The following is a 22,217-nucleotide window of genomic DNA, read 5'->3' on the forward strand; positions in this document are numbered from 1 at the left end:
ACCACCAGCTACACTACCAGCTGTACCATGGCGTAGGTACGGATATTCATGGTAAAACAGCGCGGAAAAAACACGAGGACGGAACAAACACGAAAACACGAGCGCTGACTTTCAACTGACGATTTATTACGCACATGTGTACATATGTAGCATTCCCGCCAAACACTAAACAGAACAAAAAAAAACACTGCATCATCACTGAAAATATTAAATCTACATATCTACAAATGCATGCTCCAAAAAGGCTGTCATCCCATACGTCCACGCATTTTCACACCGTCTGAAGAAAGTGGGGCGAAAATTTCAAATTGATGTGGTATTTTCGTCTCGCAGAAAATTAAGCAACATTTGCCGAGCTGTGCAGCGGAAGCGAGAGGCCCTACTAGGAAGGAGGATCGGTGGTGGTTGTACCACAGCACACGTAGAGAGGAGGGTTGAGTGCATCGAGGGTGTTGTTTATAAGATTCCCCTTTCTTGCGGTGGGTGGTATGTTGGCCTGACTGGGAGATGTCTAAACGAACGCCTGAGGGAGCACCATAATTCTTTGGACAAGGCTGCCGGTTCGAATTTGGCGCTTCACTGCAGGCAACCTGAGCACACGTGCGCCCCATTGCTTCATCAGACATCCGTCATCTTCAAACATAGGGATCAGATAGTAAGAGAAATAGTAGAGGCGTATCACATTGACAAAGGGGGTACAGCATGCATTAGTAAGCCCTCATTATCACTGGCTAACCGCGAAATCACCTTTTTGGAGCATGCATTTGTAGATATGTAGATTTAATATTTTCAGTGATGATGCAGTGTTTTTTTTGTTCTGTTTAGTGTTTGGCGGGAATGCTATATATGTACACATGTGCGTAATAAATCGTCAGTTGAAAGTCAGCGCTCGTGTTGTCGTGTTTGTTCCGTCCTCGTGTTTTTTCCGCGCTGTTTTACCATGGATAGTAATAACCAACTTGCCCACCTTTCTGTACTTCTAAATGTACGGATATTGCTTTCGCAATTACCGGGATTAACCAAGCTAAGCCACAGATAATTTTTTATTGTCGTTCATGACCTTTTCAAGCTCTGAGATGAGCTTTGGGTTTTCAGCTGCCATCTCGACGAGACGGTCTGCCCCGGCGACCTCCCTGGCCTTCTAGGCAGTCGGGACTTCCTGGCAGCTTCGCTGTTTTTCCTACGGCGTTCCAAGTAATCCGGGCCCTTGTAGTCTTTCGGATCGGAACTCTGGCGTCTCATCGGACCGACGGTGCTGGTGCATTGCTCAGGAGGACCCCCCACACAGGCAGAGCCGCCGGTGACGCTTTGAGAGACCGTAGGGGAAGACGAGTTGCTGCTATCCGACGATGTACGGATGTTCGTCACTGTACTTGAACCGAAAGACTTCATGGCGTCGTGCATGGGGTACGAGAAGGCTTGCGAGTTCCATTTCGGCGGCCGACAAGGTACCAAGAGTCCAATATATTCTGCATGGGAAAAGAAAAAACACAAAAGAAAAGCTTTAAAAGGACTGAACACTTACCAAAACGTGTCATAAGATTATGGTGGAAATAAAAATGTCGTGCTTCTAATTGTGAGAATAGAGCACTACAGTATCTAGGAAACGAGAATTTATTATCGTAATTTGCCATTGAAAATCGTAAAAAAGCCACCTAGAGGTGAAACTCGAAATTATCGCTGTAGCCTACCATGTTACCACACCTCGGTAAAATATCGGTTGCTTTAAGTTCGCAGTTGTTTATTTTCTATTTGGAGTGTTCATGTGTTTTTGTTTATATTTAACGCTCTCTCCAGTGCGCCCTTCGACGAAAAGCAAAGCTTCCTTCGCATCATCGGTCATGCGCTTTTGGCTTTTGTGACTAGATGACGCCAGAATGTTTTGAATTTCTCGTGTAGATCACAGAGCGGCAACCACAGCCTACTAAAACGTTCGTCTACCAGGGGTTAATCGACTTTTGGAGTAGAAACTTCAATGGACGCTACTCCCCAATGGGCACTGAAACTTCATTAGACGTCCGCAGGACGTCTCAAAAGTCCCCAGTTCGTCCTGGGGAGTTTCAGTGTTTATTGGGTCTATAAATTAGAAATGTGTTTTTACTGTGGGTGAGATTTGTATAAGTTTTTGGTACAGCACTTCTGCCCACGTGCAAACACGTTCGCTGAGCGTGGTTTCCAGCGTCGGGATGCATATATAAAACGAGCGCACGCATAGATTAAAAAAATCGTGGTAAATATCTTCTACACCATTTCCAACAAAACCGCTGCGGAATACAGCACCTTAGACAGCAAGCTTTCCGTTGTGCTGAAAGAAATTGGGTTGCTAAGGTTCAGTGTGCCGTCCCTTTAAAAATTACAGCCGATCTAGCTTACTTGCCAAGTTGTGAAGTGTGCGTGCTTGCACGTCGCGTTTGATTTCGCTTTCAGGTCGAGGTTGGGGTTTAGAGGTCACGCTGCAGGCAAAGATCGACGAAATCGGTGACTGAGCACCTCAGTGGTGGCGCACTATAAAATTCTCGATTCGCGCCGACGCACCACCCGCGTCAGATTCGCGCCGTATCGACGGTATCAATAGACAGCTCAGCTCCATTCAACGACGCCTGGATCCGCACTCCACGTTTTCTCCCTGATAGACTTGGTGAAGGCAGGCCTACACGCAGACACCCACCGACCCGGACGACGTCCCGAAAACTGCAGTCTTTACCCCTTTCGGCTTGTTCGAGTTTCCCTTCATGAGCTTTGGCCTGAGGAACGCGGGAAAAACCTTTCAACGCTTAATCGACGAAGACGTCCGTTGCCTCGACTTCTGCTTCGTCTATCTTAACGACATATTGGTCTTTTCCCGTAACGCCGAACACTACACGCACCTTCGGCGTCTGCTCCGCCGTCAGCGCAACGGCGAGGCACGCGGCGCGTACACCCGCTGCGGGCTGTGACACCACTCCGCGTATGCCCACAGCTGGCGGAGCGGTGGTGCCACGGTTCAGCGCACAGCCACGCTGACCTCGCGAAGTGGCTGGCGTAGTGTAGCTATCGCTACAAAACCGCCTTTTTCATTTGAACTGTTGTTTATTGCAAGCCATATACAAGACAGTAGTGATGCAAAACTATCGCAAAATTGACTATCGATAATATTATCGATAGTAATACTACCGATTCTACTATCCCTTTCGCTCACGTCTCAGTAACAGAAGAAAAAACTATTAATTTTTATACAATAGTTCCTTAGGGATCCCTGCTGCTATCGACATCGCTGTTCACAGACTTCAATTGAGCTGTTCGGCCCTGGCGTTGTCAATTGACACCACAATACAAATATTACGCTCACGTCTGTTCACAGACTTCTGTTCACAGACTTCAATTGAGCTGTGCGGTCTAAAGAAGTAGCAGCATGGGAGGCATGGAGTGAAGAAGCCGAGGCGTAGCAAATTTGTTCATTTTTATCTCACTAACCATTCGTTCTTCTGCGCTCAGATTTTTATATGTTGCGTGAAACGCCTATCCAAGCTCACATCCCCGTCGGAAATATTACTGAATGCGCAGACACTGCGTTCGAACACATTTTTGAGATGTGCGATTTTGACACCATCAGGGCTCAACGGTTGCCAGCGGTGGCCGTTGAGTGATGATGGGTCATCTTTGTAGAATAGAATCCGCTAGTATTTTAGCAGATGCACCTATACTAACGGCCTTTTTAGACTGCTGACATGAATGTTCATTACAGAAAATGGACAAAATCTTAAAATTTGCTTTTTGATGAATTGTAAAACGGAAATTTTCGCTATTATACATGACGAATATTCGGACTGAGCCTGGTGGTGGTGGTGGTGAAAAACTTTAATCAAAGAGAGCTTGAGGGTTAAAAAATAAATAAATAAATAACCCTGCTGCATGGTCGGTATCCTTAGTCCGGGACACCGCATGACGAGGCCCCGTCTCGCGCCCGCTTGACCAGAGCCCTTTGGGACTCCAGTGTGGAGCAGTTGAGGAGGGCAGTCTCCCATGCCTCTCGGGTGGGGGTGGGGGAGGGGGGAAGGTGAGGATTCTGAGTACATGCCCACACCATGTGAAAGATATCGCAGATCTCTCCACAGTGCGGGCAGCGCCCATCTGTGTTCGGATCGAAGTGTTTTGCTATTGCAGGACAGAGAAGGGTTCCTGTCTGCAGGCGCCGCAGAGTTCGCTCCTCCGCCTTACTCAGCCCCTTGGCAGGTGCCGGGTAGAGACGGTGGCTGTCGCAATAATAAATTAGGATTTCGCGGAACCGCAGAAGCGGTTTATGAGCTTCTGAGCCATGAGAGCTAGGATGAGGAGCCCGGTGTGTGAGCGCTCGGGCGGCCGCATCAGCGGCCTCATTGCCTCGTAGACCCTGGTGTCCAGGAGCCCAGATAACTTTTGTGCGAGTTGGATGGGCGAGAGCGCGTCTTAGAATTTGCGAGGCCAGAGGTGATATTTCGCCTGCAAGATAATGTTCACAGGCCCGGCGAGAGTCTGTAATAACCGTTTTCGATTTTGGATCGGCGGCAGCGAGAGCTATTGCGACTTCCTCCGCTCGTGTTGAATTTGGGGCCCGAAAACATAGCCCATCGACATTCATTCCCCGGTGGACTACGGCAGCCGTGAAGAATCCCGCGGGCGACAGCCCTGTGATGTGCACGTAATAGACGCCCTCTTTATACCCATATTCCCTCTCAAGCGTGCGAACCCGCGCTTGTTGTCTGCCTTCATGTGAAGCCATGTCCATGTTACGCGGGAGCGGAGCGACCAAGAGCATGTGGCGCCACAGCACCGGGATGTTCTCCGTCCCCTCTGGTATGCATGTGTGTTGGATGTGTAAGCGGTTTAGCAGGCGGCGCCCAGGCACCGTCTGCGATAGCCGCGTATATTGGTTCACGAGGTGGGCCTCCCGCAACTCCTGATAGGAGTTTACCACTCCCAACGCCTTCAGTTTGGCGTTGGAGGTAGCCACCGGAAGGTCCAGTGCTCGCTTTGTTGCCTTCCTGATGATGGCGTCAATGCGCTCGTCTTGTTGTTTGGTGGTGCGTAGGTACGGCACGGCGTAGAGGATCCGGCTGGTCACGAAGGCATAGGCGAGCCGTAGCGCGTCCCTGCCCCGCAGACCACCCCGCTTGTTGGAAACACGGCGGATCATGCGCCCTACCTGTTCACCTATGCTCTTGAGTTTCGCTATAGTAGAGTCCGGCCTAAGTTTGTTATTGATGAACAGACCCAGGATCCGGAGCTCCGCCACTTCTCTGATGGGACCGCCTGACAGAGATATGTGTAGAGACGTGTTGTCCTTGTGGTTTGTCCTGACGTGTAGAAGCTCTGATTTGGCGGGAGCACATTGGAGACCACAGTCGGCAGCATATGCTTCGACTATGGTGGCGGCCTGCTGAAGGCGGTCCTCTATCTCCCCAAGGCTCCCCTCGGTGGTCCAGATTGTAATGTCGTCTGCGTAGAGTGCGTGTTTTATGCCATCTACCTGAGCCAGTCGGCCGGGCAGGTGCATCATGGCGATGTTGAAAAGGAGCGGTGATAACACCGCCCCCTGTGGTGTACCTCGTGTACCCATAGAGTACGGGCCGTACTCCTCGTCCTCGATCCGGAGGAGTGCCTGACGCGCAGAGAGGAAGTCTCTGACATAGGCGAAGACCTTCGCCCCGCAGTTAGTGGTGTTCAAGTTAGAGAGTATGGTGGCATGTTTAACATTGTCAAACGCCCCCTTAAGATCGAGGGCGAGAATGGCCTTGTCGTTTTGTTGCATGGCTGTGGGTCGTATTATGTCCCTGTGTAGTTGGAGTAGGACATCCTGTGCAGACATGTGCGGGCGGAACCCGAACATAGTGTCTGCAAAGAGGCCCTTACCCTCCATGTATGGAGAGAGGCGATCCCTAACCAGCGTCTCCATGAGCTTTCCCACACACGAGGTTAATGAGATGGGGCTCAAGTTGTCCGTAGTCACGGCTTTACCTGCTTTGGGGATGAACGTTACAAGGGATGTTTTCCATTCGAGTGGGAGCGGACACCCATCCCAGATCTGATTTATGTATTGTAGCAAATGGAGATATGCACAGTCGGAGAGGTTCGCCAACAGTTTCACTGTTATGCGATCCCGACCCGGTGCCCCACCTCGGCGCATTTTAGCCAGGGCCGCCTTAAGGTCATGCAACTCAAAAGGGGCGTCTAAATCCTGATTTGGCTTGCCGGAGTACGTGTACTCGGGCCCAACCGGGTCGTTTGTGCGGCAGAGATACCTGTCGCACAAAGTGTCCGCAAGTTGCGCCGTCGTACCTTGGTACCCGTGCAGAGCCCGCCGGAGCTGTTTTTGCGTCTCCCCTTTCGTTTGAGAAGGGGCGATGAGGCTGCGCAAGAGACGCCAAGTCCCCTTCGAGCTCATCTGACGCGCTGCCGAGTTGCAGCGTTCTATCCAATTGGCGTCTGTGAGCTGGGCGGCATATGCCGCAGCCTGCTCCGTAAGTTGTGCAATACGAGCTCTAAGCTTGCGATTCGTCTTGTGTTTCTTCCATCGTTTTGTTAAGCTCCGGCGCGCCTCCCACAGATGCAGGAGGTGATTGTCCACTGCGGGGATCTCGTCGGTGGTGTGAAGTGTTTGCGTGTGTTGTTTCTGTATGTTGGTGACCTGTGTTGCCCACTCCGCATAGCCGTCAGAGATTAGTACCGGAGGGACGTCCTGAATTCGAAATTGGTGCCAATTGGTTATTTTCGCCTGGCCCCATTTTTTACGGGCTGCCTTCGCCAAAAGCGTGATGCGGAGAAGGCAGTGGTCGCTGCCCAGGGTATCCCCCAGGTTCTCCCATGTGGCGTTTGTAGTGTTCCTAACCAGATATAAGTCAGGACACGTGTCACGGGTGACCGAGTTGCCCACACGTGTGGGGCAAGACGGATCCGTGAGCAACGTAAGACAAAGGGTGGAGATGAGCTCCGCCAGCTTGCGTCCCCTGGATTTCTCGAAGTGATAGCCCCAATGTAGACTGGGTGCGTTGAAATCCCCAATGATTACCAGGGGTTCATTGTCAGCCGACTTGAGAGCACGATAGAAAATTTCGCTGAAAGTAACACGCGGCTTATGCGGGGGGCAATACACATTAAGCACATGTATTGACGGGTCGCGGCGCCTGAGAGGCAGAACCCTCACCAGGGTGTATTCTTGCTCAGTCTCCAGATCAAGATCGACCTGAATCGCGGTGTATGCTTTATGCACCAGGATGCAGGTCGAGGGGCCCCCCTGAAACGAGCTATACTCAGAGAATTTAGCATCATTGCCGGGCTCTTGCAAAGCAAGAAGCGCCGGCATGTCACCAAGGGACTGCAGGTAGAGCTGGAGATGTGACCGTTTTTTGCAGGCTCTGAAACCCCTGCAGTTCCATTGAATGATTTCGAATTCGTCTAATTTTTTAGCTTTCTGAGAAGGTTTGCCAGCCATATTGATGTTTTTATTTTACAGTGCTGGGTAGCCACTCGGTTCGGAGGCCGGCGCAGCCCCAGGTAGGGGTTGCATCAACGCCGCGGCTATCGGCCCGGAACCGCTTTCTTCCGCTGCCTGTCGAGGAGCTATTTTACGTGTTAGCTGCGGGGAGTCGCAGGAGAGATAATTTTTTATTTGGGAGCTGACCCAGGGCTGCACCGCCTTAAGGACAGAGTCAGTCACCTGGGCCGCAATGTCGGGAAGCATTGTAGCAAATGCGGAACTGAACATGTCCTGAAAGGACTCGCGGACCGCAATCATAATTTGGTTCGGGAGCGCTGCTACCCGCTCCTCCAACTGCTCGGCTTTACGCTCCAGGGCCTCGAAGCGGCCGGCGTCCGTGGGGGCCGAATCGACCACCGTGTCCGCGGTTTGCCGCGAGACGCTAGTTAGGCAAGATGATACTGAGGATCCGTCATCACTATCCTCGGGCTCAGCGTTCTGCATGGGCTCGGACTGCCCGGCCTGCTTAGCTTCTAATTCTTGAATTTTACGGGCGAGAATTTGATTTTGGCGCCTGAGCTCCTCTACCTGCCGCTGTAGGGCGGATTCGGTGGGGGAGGGAGGGGGGGTGGGCCCAGAGACTAACCCACTCCAACTGCTCACCTGATTTTGGCGTGGTACCAGAGGTGGGAAATCCTCGGCTTTCAGGACCGGTGGCCTCGTCGGGTTCCCGGACTTCACAAATTTTGGCGGCCCGGACTGGGCCTTCTTGGGTTCGGGCCCCGGGGCCTGCTTGGGTCCGGCCGTGGGCGTCTGGGCCTTTTTGGGTCCCGGCGTCTGCTTCTGCTTTGGGGTGTGTGGGCGTCCCGGCTTGACGACCTTGCGGTACTTGACCGCGCAGCCAGGCGCTCCGGTGGGATGGCTGCCTCCGCAGATGAGGCAGCACGGGGAGCATTGATGTTCAGCTGGGCCACCGTCAGGAGCAGCAGCAACCTGAGCCCCGCAGCGTTCACAGCGTCCAGGCTGCGGCCGCGGGCAGGCGTCGGCCCGATGCCCCACCGTGCCACAGCGAGGGCAGGCAGGGATCGTTTTCTTATAGAAGCGGACGGGGAGACGCTCGCAACTATAAAGCACGGTCCGCGGCACCCTTGTCCCCACAAAGGTGACCACAGCAACCTGCGTTTTGGCCAGTTTGCGCACGGATAGTACGTTGGGGTCCTCACTGAGTTTTTTCTTGACAGTCTCAGATGTCTCGTCCGGGGAGACGGTGATGACGCCCTTGCAGAATTCGCCGGAGAGCTTAGGGTGGCCCCGGAATAGCAGCGTGCGGCCTCCGACCGGCAGCATGACGTCCCGGAGAAGCTTCTCCGCAGCTTCCACTGATTTCAGTGTGCACACGAGCACATTTTGCTCCCACACGGGCCACACTGCAAGCCCCACACTTGCGGCGTCCCCGAGGATGCTGCGAACGGCAGCGCCGGCGTGTCCGGGACCTAAGGTGGCCTTCAGGTCGATGGTTTCTCGTGGCTTAAGCACCACAATGATTTCGTCTTTCCCGATGCGGGGCGTGTGTTGCGGCCGCCACCGGGGCTGTTTTGCTTGTTGCACAGCTGCATGTTGAGCGTTCTCGCCCTGCACATGTGCAGAGCGTCCCGCCACCCGTTGCTGGCCGGCGTCCGTGTTGGCGTCCCAGGAGGCCTTAGTCTTCCTGCGTCCGCGCCATACGCGGACCATGTCTTGGAGGTATTCCTCCTCGCTGGGAAGAGGCTCTTCATGTTGAACGGTTTCCATGTTAACGATCCCTATGGAGGTGGGATCGTATCCGGTGACTTGGCCTTGGACCGCCATTGCCGAGGAATCCCAGAGGAAACCCCGAACGCTGCCGGCGCAGGCCTTGCCACCGTCAGGCTTAGCGCCGCAGAGATGGGGCGAGGTCTTCAAAGCACTGAAAATGGAACAAAATTCAGCGCACCTTGGCAAATGTGGTGTCCACGGATGCCGCTTAGGTTGCCGGAGACGATGGTGCCAAGCTTTCTACGGGAAAGAGTTGAGGACCGCAAATAACAGCGATCATTGGTAGAGCCGACGTGGCGTGCGACCGCTCGCGCTGCCTGCCACCGGCGTTTTCCAGCCTGGAAATGACCATGCGGATGTCGGCGAACAGCAACCGGACCAAAGGAATAGCGAGAACAAATGCACGCCTGACCTTGCGCTTTTATTCCCTTTTTTACCTCTATCCTCCTCCCGTGAGCTGTGAGCATCGACACTGAGCTGCAAGAAGCGACCGCGGTATTTACACTGAAACTCGCGCTCCGCCGCTCGTGCAGCACGTGTGGCGCGCCCTTGATGCTCGTATCAATGCAGCGTGTTTGGCTGTGTTTTCTTGAGAAAGCGTATTTGGTGTGCTGATAATCAGCTTCTGCTTTCTCCCCGGCCGAGAGATATCCCGAACTCATAAGCCTATGGATGAGATTGAATTTCCTGTCACCTGTAGGGAACAGCATTCGGTCAAGGCACAGACACGACGAGATTATGTTCCACTTTATGAATTATTCTATAGCAAACAGCTGGTTTGAAAACAAGCGCAAGCTTAGAGCTGTTTTATTACGGAAAATGTAATGACATTATAATTATTATAATATTATAGTAAAATAGATTTGCAATGCTGATATGAGTTGCGTGATAAAACCACCCGCCCTCGCTGTCGTTTCTAAGTCAAATATGCTCGCTATCGTCCTCGGCACGAATCGCTTGTGTGCCGCGCTGTAAAAATCACGAACTTTTGGAAGTTTTGCGAAAGAACCTGCTAAAAAGTAAAAGCAAGAAAACTGATAGCACTGAGGCGACCAACACACTGGAGCATGGCGATAGTAACACGTCCACATACCATATCGGTGGCTATTGTGACGTCCATGACATCAAAGTAATTTCCGCGCGTAAATAATTACAACTCGTGAAGGAAATTTTTCTCGCAGCAAGATCTCATGACGCACTTCCACAATCAAACTTCTGCACATTTATCTTTGCTGGATGACACAATCGTGCGGATAAGATTTGATGACGCGACATAGATATCTAATGCATTCGGATTAATAAAGCTAGCAATGCCTACAGTGCTGGTTCTCTGTTCCCGCTACATATCAATGCTTTCCTGGCCGATCCTATGCAGCAAAGCCTTTCGGCGACGTATGAATGGCCAAAAAACATTGTTGCTGACTTATACAAGGTGGCTGCCATATTATCATAAGGCGGCAACTCGTACAAAGCACTAAAGCGCAAACTGCTGGGCTAATTCGTTTTACATGGCAACCAAACAACGCAACCGTGCACATACATGGATATTAACAAACTAGGCAACACAGTGCTCAATAAAAAATGACGTTTATTTGGATTCTGTAACCAGAATTTTTCCGTGCAGACAACTGCATTAACCACACTGTTAATAGAGTCGATTCCCTAACCACAATGTGCGATACGACTACGATGAGCTATATGGACAAAAAATTACGACCGCAAGTGGCCGAATAACGAGCGCCCTCTTCAATTTTTTAACCAAAAACCGTCGTACGCAGAAGGCAATCTCGCATTCTTCATCGAAAAGGTTAGGAGAGACGACCGTTTATCTGTATGGGAGGGAACTTGTTGAAAGGACACAATAGAGCTGAGGCGCGAACGACAGGAACGGGTCGAGACAGGTACACGTCAAGGGAATGCATCATTGTAACCTTTGCACAACTTTCCTTTACACTCTACCTCGATAGCTGGCAATGTCTGGCGGGGCTTCAGGTTCACACAGATTTGGGGCAGCCCCGCACACCTTTTCGAAGAAGGACGCTGACTCATCTCCCCTCGCACTAAACCCTTCAGGCAGCATTGCAGCAAGCGAAAACGTGTCTGTAAACGAGGGCTTTTGGTTGGAAAACACCTTTCTGTAAGCCAGCTTTCCCGCAATATTGCAAGTTGTCCATTTTCAAAAAGCAAGCGCGGTCCTGCGTCCATCCTCCCTTCTGTGTTTGTCCATTGCATCCGCTATTACGCTGCCTGAAAACGCATCCATCTAGCCCGTCTGCAAGTTGTTCTAAAAGATATAGTAACGCTATTTTTTCCGGACTCGACTCAGCCATATGTGCACGGCTAACGCTAGTATAAACAGATCTCCATTATAGCCCGAAGAAACGAGCTGAACTTAATAACAACGTAAATAGCGGTAACTGTTTCTGACAAATGCCTGGTATTTTCCTCAAACGAATAATTACGCCAAGTCGCCAGAGTTAGCAGATCATTCTTGCAAAATCAGGGCCACTAAATCCTCTTTTTACGGCAAATGGACAGAAAATAAAGGAGGCCTGGTTGCCAAGACCACTCTCGACCACGGCATGGCAGGAGAGAAATAAAATACGCATGACCCTAGTCAGTGGTGAAGCAGTTTCCGAACATGGACGCTGAAACTCTTAACCCTCTTGGATGCAGACTCGCCTTTAGATATTAATAGCTAAAGAAAACCGGCAACAAAATGACAGCGATAAACTTCTGCAACCTAATTCAAATGCTATCTGCGTAGTTCATTCGCTGCTGGCATAGTTCCGAGAATCGCGGTGACGTCTTCAGGGAAACGAAGTCAGCATCAAACGGTTCCCAAGTAAAGATACACACACTACTGAACTAACATCGGTTGGATTCCTGCTAAAATAGAATCGTATGAAACTGCCGTTTACGATATAAAAACAAAAAACAAAGCAGGTTTGCTAGTTTGAGCTCTCGATTCTAGGAGAGTCGACAAAACAAATTTGAACCATGGTCCAACGAACACAGTGCGCATACTAAAATCTGTGCTCAGCGCGGTCTCCCTGCAATGGCATACGGCACTAACATACAGACTGCGCACGTTTTGGCTTTACGTGCGATTCGGCTTCATTAGTTGTAGCGCCGCGTAAAGCTCGTCCTCGGGATATCCAGGTCGCGTCTTCTGCGGGCTGCTCGCACGGGCCTTCTAGAGGGAACTCATCCAAACACAGGGCTCGGCTGTGTATAAATCCTCATAGAAGCAGCGCGCGGCATTTAGCACCCCATCCGCGCTGGCTGTTAAGCCTGGCCCGCATGGAGCGTTTTTTACCCGCGAAATCGCGCCGCGCGCTCGACGCCGACGAATTCACTCCCGCATGGTGAGCAGCCGAGCGGCGCGCGCTACGGGCGCGTTACGGGATGCGTTGACAAGATGGCGGCGCCCTGCTCGCCCACTTCGAAATAAATACATGTCACCGCTGTATTCTTCGACGTGATAGCTCGTTCAAATGGTAGCGGTTCACTTTTATTCCGCCTACTCTTGCCCACGCGTAGAGGTATAAGCGATAACTAGACCTTGTTTTTCAGATAATTTGGCGATTTTCAAGCTCTTAGGCCTAACTAAATAGTGTGTGTTTACCTCGCAAGAACGACACCTGGTGAAGCAGTTCTCTAGCTTTTAGTCACTTGCTACATTTTCATCTATTTGCAGTTTTTCTTCTTGGAACGAAAAAATGCTCGCAACGCACCCATCGTAGTTATCAGTAGTTACGGATAAAAAATTCCTTCAACACAGCGTTGATGCGCTTTGGCGTCTTGTCACTAGATGGCGCTACCTGAGGGACGGCGCGGCCAGCTGAAAGCGACTCCCCCGAAAGACAACACGCTGCTCGGCCGTTTCGGCCGAGAAACACGAAGCCCAATCCCCGGTACTATAGTGAACTAGAACTCGGTACCCTCGGAGCGCCAAACGCCCGTCTTTCCGGGAAGCACGACGCAGTTACACGACGCAGATACCCGAGAAGCGGCGCAGCTACAGTGCCAGAGAGAGCTCGCGAGCGCGTCTCTCGGCCGGCGTGGCTCCGTACAGAGTCACGTGACGCCCGCTCCGGCTCTGATTGGCCCTCTGTCGCTGCCCTCTCCCAGCGTCGGCGCGGCGTCGACGTTTTTTTTTCTGTTTCGACAGAACCCGACGATTTGGCAAAAACGTCCTCTCCGGCGGCAAAAAAAACGCTCCGGTGCCGTCGACGCCGACGAATCGCCCAGAAAAACGCTCCATGCGGGCCACGAGCGTCTGTGGCGGGGTCAGCTGCCGCGGTGAGCGTGTCGCTCTTTGTCGCGAGCCGGCGGCGCAACAGGTGTCGAGCACACCATACTTCTCGCTCCCACCGCTCGGCCCGCGCAGTTGCGCGCAGCCTGTCCCAACGGCTCCTTGCATAGCGCCGTCAGGGTTGGAGCAATGCTCGGTCCCTGCGAGAGGGGGGCGGATAGCGCGATGATACTATCAGACACTATTCGGATTTCCTCCCGTTCCTCTCGCGCTAACTTAATGCCCCACTCTTGAAAAGTCTCCTTAACGCGTTGCTTCATCTCGTCCCAAGACTGCGCTGACATTGATGGGGTGACGTGCTGTTGTATCGTACGTGCGACATCTCGGGCTACGCGGGCGTCGTCTAAGAGTCTGACATTCAGCCTCCAGCACCCCTTGGCTCGCGGTGCAATGTCTGGGGCACACAGACGGGTGACAAGCAACCTGTGGTCGCTTAGGGCGGTTGGAAAAACCCATGCGGATTGCAGGCTGCTCGAGAGGCTCGGCGAGACGTATGCCCTGTCGATACGGCTCTCGCTGCCGCGGCCCGTCCAGGTCATGCCTGCACGACCTGGCTGCAGCGCGCGCCAGCAGTCTATAAAGTCGAACTCGCCCACAAGGTCGCGCAATGCCCGTGCGCTAGGGGCTCGCGCACCTTGCGCAGAGACCTGCCGCGTTGTGAGCGGCGATCGGTAGGAAACAAAACACAATTGAAATCGCCAAGGAGTTTGACTCGCGCAGGGCCCACCAGCTTAACATCTAACCCCTCAAAGAACTGAAGTTGGCCGCGGCGGCAAGGTGCGTAGATGTTACACACGCGCATGCCGTTGTTCAAATCAGTTGAAATGAAGCGGCCTTCAGTGTCTCGGTCATGGCGCAGCACCTTGAGTCCGATGTCTCGAAGGAAAACAAGAGCGACCCCCCCCCCCCCCCTCCCCGCGATCCCTTTGTCCCAAAGCTCCAGTATGATTTCGTACCGAACGACGTATCGAAGTTAGCAATTCGCGCCTGCCTGTGGACATACGTCTCTTGCAAGGCTAACACGTCGACGCGCTTGCTTCGCGCGACGTGCACGACTTCCGCTCGTTTAGCTGCCCTCGTGAGGCCGCGACAATTCAGCTTGCCTAGTACAAGGGAGAAAGCCGTGGTGGTGGGGGGCGAGCGGGAGGGATGCGGGGGGGACGGGCAGTCGGTTAGTCCGACGTTGAAAGGGGTTCCCCCTCCGCGTCCGGCGAGAGGGGAGTCTGGCGTTGATTCATATCTTGTCAATGCAGAGCACGTGCGAGCTCTACGTCGTGGTGCTCCGCGGAATAACCGAAGACGCGCACCATCTTCGCCCTCGCGCCTCTGTACTCAAAAGTCACTGCTGTGCCCTGAACCTCAACTACGGGATCCTGTAACAACTTTTCCACAGCAGCACGCGTCTTAAGAAAGACCTCAGACTTTCCTCCCGTGAAATCCTGAACGCCTCCAAGCTCATTCTTATTGAAGCGTTTGACGAAAATCTTAGTGAACTCTACCGTGGTTGTGCCATGCGGGACACGACCGAAAAACGTAAAAGGCTTGAGCCTTTTCGCTGCCGCCATGGCGGCGACGCCGGGCGCGCGCGCGCCCTGCACGTGGTCGTCTTCTCTTTATGCTCGAACCATAACTCAACGCTGCACACAAAATGCAACATGCGGGACAGGAAAAACGGCCAGCTGGTCTACTTACCACTCCCCAGCGAGGTATCTCAAACCGCCAGGGTTCAGCAGGCCCCGCGTCGCGGTCGGACTAGGTAGTCCTAGCCGCAGGGAACACAAACACACGGAAATCCAGTGCCGCGTCCAGACAACACGATGAAGAAAGCGCGACGAGTCCTTCCCGAGACTACACAAGACTAGCACTGATCCAGGAGTGCGGTCCAGTGGTTTTGCATGCCTTTTTATATGCTTTGCAAATACAGAAGTTAGGGCGGTTATGTTTGAAGGCCCGCCCCAGACTTCGCTAACCAATGAAATTTCAATATACAATAGCCCCAGCCCCTGTAGGTTGAGCACAACCTTGAACCCAGGGCTTGGGAAAGCGAAAAAAGAAACACAAAGAGAACATTTCAGGACTCACTCTCCACGCGGGACTCCTCGCCCTCTAAGCGTGATTCTCTCCCTTCTCCACTCTGGTCTCCTCACCCGCGTGTAGCTTCTCCAAGAAAGACGACAACAGGGCGAGTCACGTGCTGAATCATCTTATGAGTGTGCAGTAGCAGAGGCAGGAAACGAGCTGCACGGTGCTTCGGTGCTGTGAATCATGCCAGCAAACAAAAGGGCCCTTCGCGGAACGCCCAATTCCCATGTTCCCAGTTTCCGGAAAGTGGTACAGGAATCCGCTGGCACATTTTCTTTAGAGCCCCGGCAGACGTGGCGACCCTGCTAAGTGGGCAGCCACTTCCGGGCTTTTGTATATATTTGTGGTGGACGCGGGTGCGGAGCAGGTGGTTTTACCAAGAGATCTCAACGTAGACCGGAGGCGCGCAGTGGCCTCAAGCAAAAGTTAAGAAAGATGCTGGCGGCCTCACATCTCGTTTTTACATTGGTAGATTACGGCGGGTATCCTTTTTCTCTCGTGTCTCCGTTGCATTCGTAAACAGCAATAATAATATCGTAACCATCCAACGTTGACACCTACACAGGAAAAATAATACATAAAAGGCAAATGGACCACTTGCAAAATTGCGGGAAAGCGGACTTACAGGAAGATGTTTTCCAACGAAAGACTCTCGTTCACAGACACGTTTTCGCTTCCTGCAATGCTGCATGAAGGCTTTAGCAGGAGGGCAGATGAGTCAGCAGCCCTGCACTGTGTCCTTCTTCGAAAAAGTGTGCGGGGCTGCCCCCAAATATGCGTGAACGTGAAGCCCCGCCGGACATTGCCAGCTTTCGAGGTAGAGTGTAAAGGAAAGTTGTGCAAAGGTTACAATGATGCATTCCCTTGACGAGAACCTGTCTTGACCCGTTCCTGTCGTTCGCGCCTCGGCTCTACTGTGTCCTTTCAACAATTTCCCTCCCATACAGATAAAGGGTCGTCTCTCCTCTCCCTTTTCGAAGAAGAATGCGAGATTGCCGTCTGCGTACGAGGGTTTTTGGTTGGAAAATTGCAGAGGGCGCTCGTTATTCTGCAGTTGTCCATTAGCACTGGTAATGCGCAAGGAGCGGTTATGGGAGTGGGCCGTTTTGTGAGAAAACAATCCCATACCGAAAGCGGACGATGTCGTCCCACCGTCGCAGACCACAGACAGCTCTCAATGAGTCGAAACGCGGCTATGGTGGGCTGCTTGCTTGCGATTCAAGGGTCCGTGCGCTGGTATGGTGGAGCCAGCAGCGATCGCATCGCCAGCGCCCCCGCACGGCACTCCCTGCGTTAACTGGATGCCCAGTGTGTTTCCGTCAACCTGTCCGCATAGCAGACGCGCGGTGACATCGTTGCGAGAATGGCATTTCGGCGGGACACCTGCTTTTATGCGGATTTGGGCAATGTTCGAAATTACACATCTTTCCCCGTTGAAAATGAGAAGGCGGGAAATGGACCATACATTTCATTTATTTGTCCCTTAAAGGCCTGAAGGGATTACATAAGGGGGGCGTACATACAGGTTGGAGGGTAGTGGCAGAGAACACAGAAAAAAGAAAGGGGGAAAAATACACGGGGTACAAAAAGAGTACAATGATATACAAACTAAAAGCAAGAAATAAACATACAAAAAGAAAACAAGGAACAGTTGGCACTTCGGTGTCGCAGTATGAATATGTTTATGAGAAGTGATTAGCCAGTTTCTCGCGGAAAAGGTGGCGATCGGAGCATGTTATTTTGTTGTAGGGAAGGCCATTCCAGAGCACTATGGCGTCGGCCAAAAATGAACTGCTCATTGCGGAGGTGCGGGTTTTAATGCGTGCCTTTGGGTTACTGTGGTTTAGGCGGGATGACGTACGTGGGGGTGGCTGCGGCAACAAATGTCTTGGTGAGCGATAAAAGAAAGAGTGAAAGAGGCATAGACGGGAAATAACACGGCGAGTTGCTAGAGTTTGAAGGCCGAGAGATCGTTCTAGTAATGTTACGCTGGCATTTCTTGAGTACTGCGATGTAATGAAACGGGCGGCGCGATTTTGAATGGCTTCAAGGTCTGAGATGAGATACGATTGTGATGGATGCCAGACAGATGACGCGTACTCCAATTTAGGACGTACGAATGTTATGTATGCCAACTTTTTTACTTCAGGTGATGCAGATTTTAGATTGCGCCGGAGAAAACCAAGTGTGCGTGATGCTTTGGAACAGATGGTCTGAATGTGTGTTGTCCATGACAGTGATGATGTGATGTGTACTCCTAGGTATTTATAAGATGATGTTCTGGTGACGGCGACCGATTTTATGTTGTAAGTGCTATCAATAACTGTGTTTTTGCTGGAGAATGATATGGATTGACATTTATTTAGATTAAGAGGCATGTGCCATTTGTCACACCACGCTGAGATAGTGGTTAGATCCTGCTGAAGAGCGGCAATGGCGCTGGCGCCGTGGAAGGGGCTTTAAATTACGGGCATGGACAAAAGAGAGATGTTATTCTACAAAAAGGCCATCCAAAAGGATCTTGAGGAGAGAATCGCAATTTCCCTCATTACAAAAGGCCTGGCAGCAGTTAAGCGGTTTGTTTTTGTTTGGATTGCTTTTATTTTAGTTTCTGAGCAGAAGTTATGAAGCGTTGATGAAGGTGGCATCAACAACGAAAAGTGCGCGTGAGCAGTTCGACAGCACACCTCATAAAAATAAGAACTGCCGACCTCCAGTATTGGGCCATGCCCTTACGTCACCAAGGATATTCTGTAGTGCTGCAACTTCTTACGGTAAGCTTCGTGGCCTGCTTAATGTATTTGGCCTCTGAAAATGTGCTGTACAGCGGTTTAAACTGACCACTTGTTGTAATCCCTGTCAGCTTCTTTACAAGTCTTTTTTCCAATCCAAAAGGTCTCGTTCCCCGAAGACACCCTGTATTCTTAGAAGAAACGAAAAAAGGCAAGTTCCTCCTTCTATGTTAACTCAGGAATGTTTCCAGTAGACTGCAAGATGACTCAGGGAGGGGTGTCCAAAGCATACATGGGTTGACTACCCCCCCCCATTTACCAGTAAAATAGAGGGCGAAGGGGATAGTCCAGCGCCTTGCTTTTCCAGCGTGACTGGTTTCGGGCCACTCTTCAGGCTTCAGCCTTGAAGAGCGACTCGCAAATGTGAATGCGCCGTAAAGAGATCGACGCCTGCCGTTTTTCGTTTCCGCCAAGACTGCGAGAGTGTCGTCCGGGAAGGAGAGCTTTCACGTGAAAACAAACCTCGCAAAGAAGGTGGCTTACGAATTTCCCCAAGTGGTTCCTAACGTATGTAGTAGTAGTGTCTTTGCAAGATGCGATGCAGTTCTGTTCCAACTTCCACATGACGATGCAGGAAAGAAGATGGAAAAAATAGCTAGACAGGAGTTGGCACATGGGACGATAATTCACGAAGTAACTTCAGTACAAACCTAATGATGACATGCTACATCTAGTTTCTATTGCTTTCGGGTTGGGCTGATCATCGATTCTGAGAAGTCATGGCTGTGTTGCAGTCCCGACGGCAGTGTGATGTCGGGCGGCACTTTTCAACTTATTGAAATTAAGTGCCCTTACAGTCTAAGGAACAAGTATCTGATTGACCCAGACAAAGAAATCAGCTATGTGCCATTCATTATATGAATGGACACTTTCAGTTGCGTAAAACCCATTCGTAGAACACGCAGATAATGATAATGCTGTATGTCCTGAGAATTGACACTGCTTTACTTTATGTGTATTGTCTTCAGAGGAGCATAGCTCTAACAATAAAAAAGGACGAAGCATTTCTTGCCGACTATGTACCAATGTTAGAGGACTTTTATTTCAGCTATTTCCTGAAAACACTGATTAAATGAATGCCCAACGGCATTTTGACTATCGCTGTCTGCAAACTGAACGAGAGTTGCATCCACCTTTTGACCCCACCTTTCGCCCCCCCTGTAAACCAGGTCGCGCCGCCCGGATGGATAGGAGCGCCCCCTTTGAAACGGGGTGGTGGCAATTGCCACTATGCTCAGCTTTTCTTTCTTTGTTTTTGTTCACCTCTGTTGTTAATTCTCATTAAGATTCGCCATCTTCTTTACGTACGGTTTCCTACACTTCTAACCTTATGTCACATGTCTGCTTTTCAGCCACCAATCCTCCAATCGCTTTCTGCTAACTTCCACTGCAGAATTATTTACACGATCATTGTTATCTTTAAACCCTAGGGACTCAGAAAGAGTGACCTGTGGCTGCATCGACATCCGGATGGATACCATCACATTTGATTATGAGGTGTTCAACTGTTTCCACAGATCTACCACTCACTGCACATGTGTCATCTTCGTTAAATTTCTTTTTGTAGCAGCGCATTCTAAGACACCCTGACCTAGCTTCAAAAAGTAGGGCACGGCCTCTTGAGTTATCATAGAAAAATTCTTTCCTCATTTGCCTTTTCTAGTATCGATATAGTTCTACACTATGCTTCTTTTCCATTGATTTAATCCAATTCTTAACTTCCGCGTTTTTAACTTGTCGTTTAATGCTCTTTCTTTCTCCGTCCTCCTGACCGGCATACTTAGTGGTTATTTTTCTAGCACCACGCGCGAACAATGAAACAACGAAACGCGCGCGTTTGGTGCTTCCATACGTGAGGAGAACCAGCGATTCACTTGCGCGCATTCTGGGAAAATATGGAATCTACGTTGCTCACAAACCTGTTTCGACAATAAGCCGCGTTCTTACCACGACCGAAAGACCGCGTCCCCAGAGAAAAACAACCTGGTGTCATTTGCAAAATCCCGAGCTCCAAGCGCCCGGCTTCATACGTCGGCGAAACGAAAAACCTCCCCCAAAGAATAAACAAAACAAGAATGACGTCCGGCAAATGAATTCGGAAGCCAACCCCCTCGCCGAACACTGCGAGCGCGCCGACCACCCAATAGCCTTCGAGGAAGTGAGCGTCTTGGCCGTGGAGCCAAACATGTTCAAGAGACGACATGTGGAGTCATGGCACATCCGGCTCACAAAGGCGGCGATGAATAGAACTCCAGGAACGCTCCCCTCTGCGGACGTTAGTGGACTCCCCCACGTGCTAAGAAAGGGAAAGCGAAGGCAACACCCCGCTGCTGCTGGCACACTTTAGTCACCCCTGAAGATGGGACCGAGTTGGTCCCGAAGCGTTGGGCAAAATTAAAATATTGGTTGGCGTCAGTTTTTTTATCTCAGCTATCAAAAACCCCACCAGACGGATGTCCGTCGAAGATGTTTTCGTTCAAATCGTCTATTTTACGCAGTCGCCCTCGCAGTCGTCAGTCGGTCCGGTCTCACGCGTGATCCTAGGAGCACCTAAACATGCCTCCGCACAGCACGGCTGTCAACTGTCAATGGACAGCGAGGATGCGCGCCTCCCTGTGGTCGTTGGGTCAAGTTCTAAGGCAGGGGAGAAGATTACTTCAATATCGTGTATTTGTACACAGTGTATATTGCCGCCCTACCCTTGTCCTTTCTCCTATCGCTCCCCATTTCTTTCCCTCTCCCTGTCTCTATAGCTGCAGCTCAGGTGCTTAAGGTTTCGGTGGCAGATACGGCGGCTAGCAAAGTCTTTTCCTTCCATTTTTACTTTTATTAATAATAAATAGCCAGAACAACAGCGGAGAAGGTTTCTACTGCCTTCATCACAAGTGAACAGAAGGAGCAAGAATGATGGTTCGGGCTAGTGGGTATTTCGCGTGAGGTTCAAAACAAGGAGCACGACACAAGCGCTAAACTTAACTAGACGGTTTTACGGGTTTATGGCAGGGACAAGAAAACGCCAGCCACTTTCCTCCTGGCTAACTCGAAGACCCACCCGTGTTGTTGCGACTGAAAGAAGGGTGAAAATGAAATTGCACGGGCCTGCCGTCTGGATCGAGCTGAGCCCCCACTGCTGCCACGTGCAGATAGATGAGAATTCAGAGATATGAGAGGAAAGAGTAAAAGAACCCCACATGTGCTGTACAGATAAAGAACGATAAGATTCGGAAAGAAGGAAAACTCCCTCTGGTCTCTCTCGCTCTCTATCCGTTTTGAAATTATAAATCACACAGCCGTTGAGTATTGACCCGTAGCAAGCGGCGCACGTCTTTCGCGTGTTTCGCAGTGACGGACGGAACCAACTCCTCACAAGGCCAGACAAGAGCATCCGACTGGCACTCATTTCGTGGGCCCAACAAGTCGCCCCCCCCCCCCCCCCCCCCCCCTGGGGGCCACACCAAGCTCACCTGCCCTAAATCCCGTCAATCTATGGCAATAAAATTGTTTCTCTCTCTCTCTCTCTTGGCGTGTTTCGCGAGCAACTTAGACCGCGTGTCCTCGGACGCTGTCGTCGGCTCAGGTTTTGAGTTCGTGCCCTCGGAAACCTGCCCCACTCCCGTGAACGCCCGCCTGTTTCTTGGCCTGCGTCTATGGTCTGCCGACATGAATCCTCTTATGTGTCAGCTTGTTACACCTTCTTGTGCGGAGCGGCTCGGTCACAACACCAACGTGAAACTACGAAAGGATACGCTTACCTGCGCTGATTTCAATTATACCAGGCGTCAAAACCGCCGTGGTGGCT

Source organism: Amblyomma mixtum, chromosome 8, assembly GCF_055824585.1.
Source record: "Amblyomma mixtum isolate Tamu chromosome 8, ASM5582458v1, whole genome shotgun sequence".
NCBI lineage: Eukaryota > Metazoa > Arthropoda > Arachnida > Ixodida > Ixodidae > Amblyomma > Amblyomma mixtum.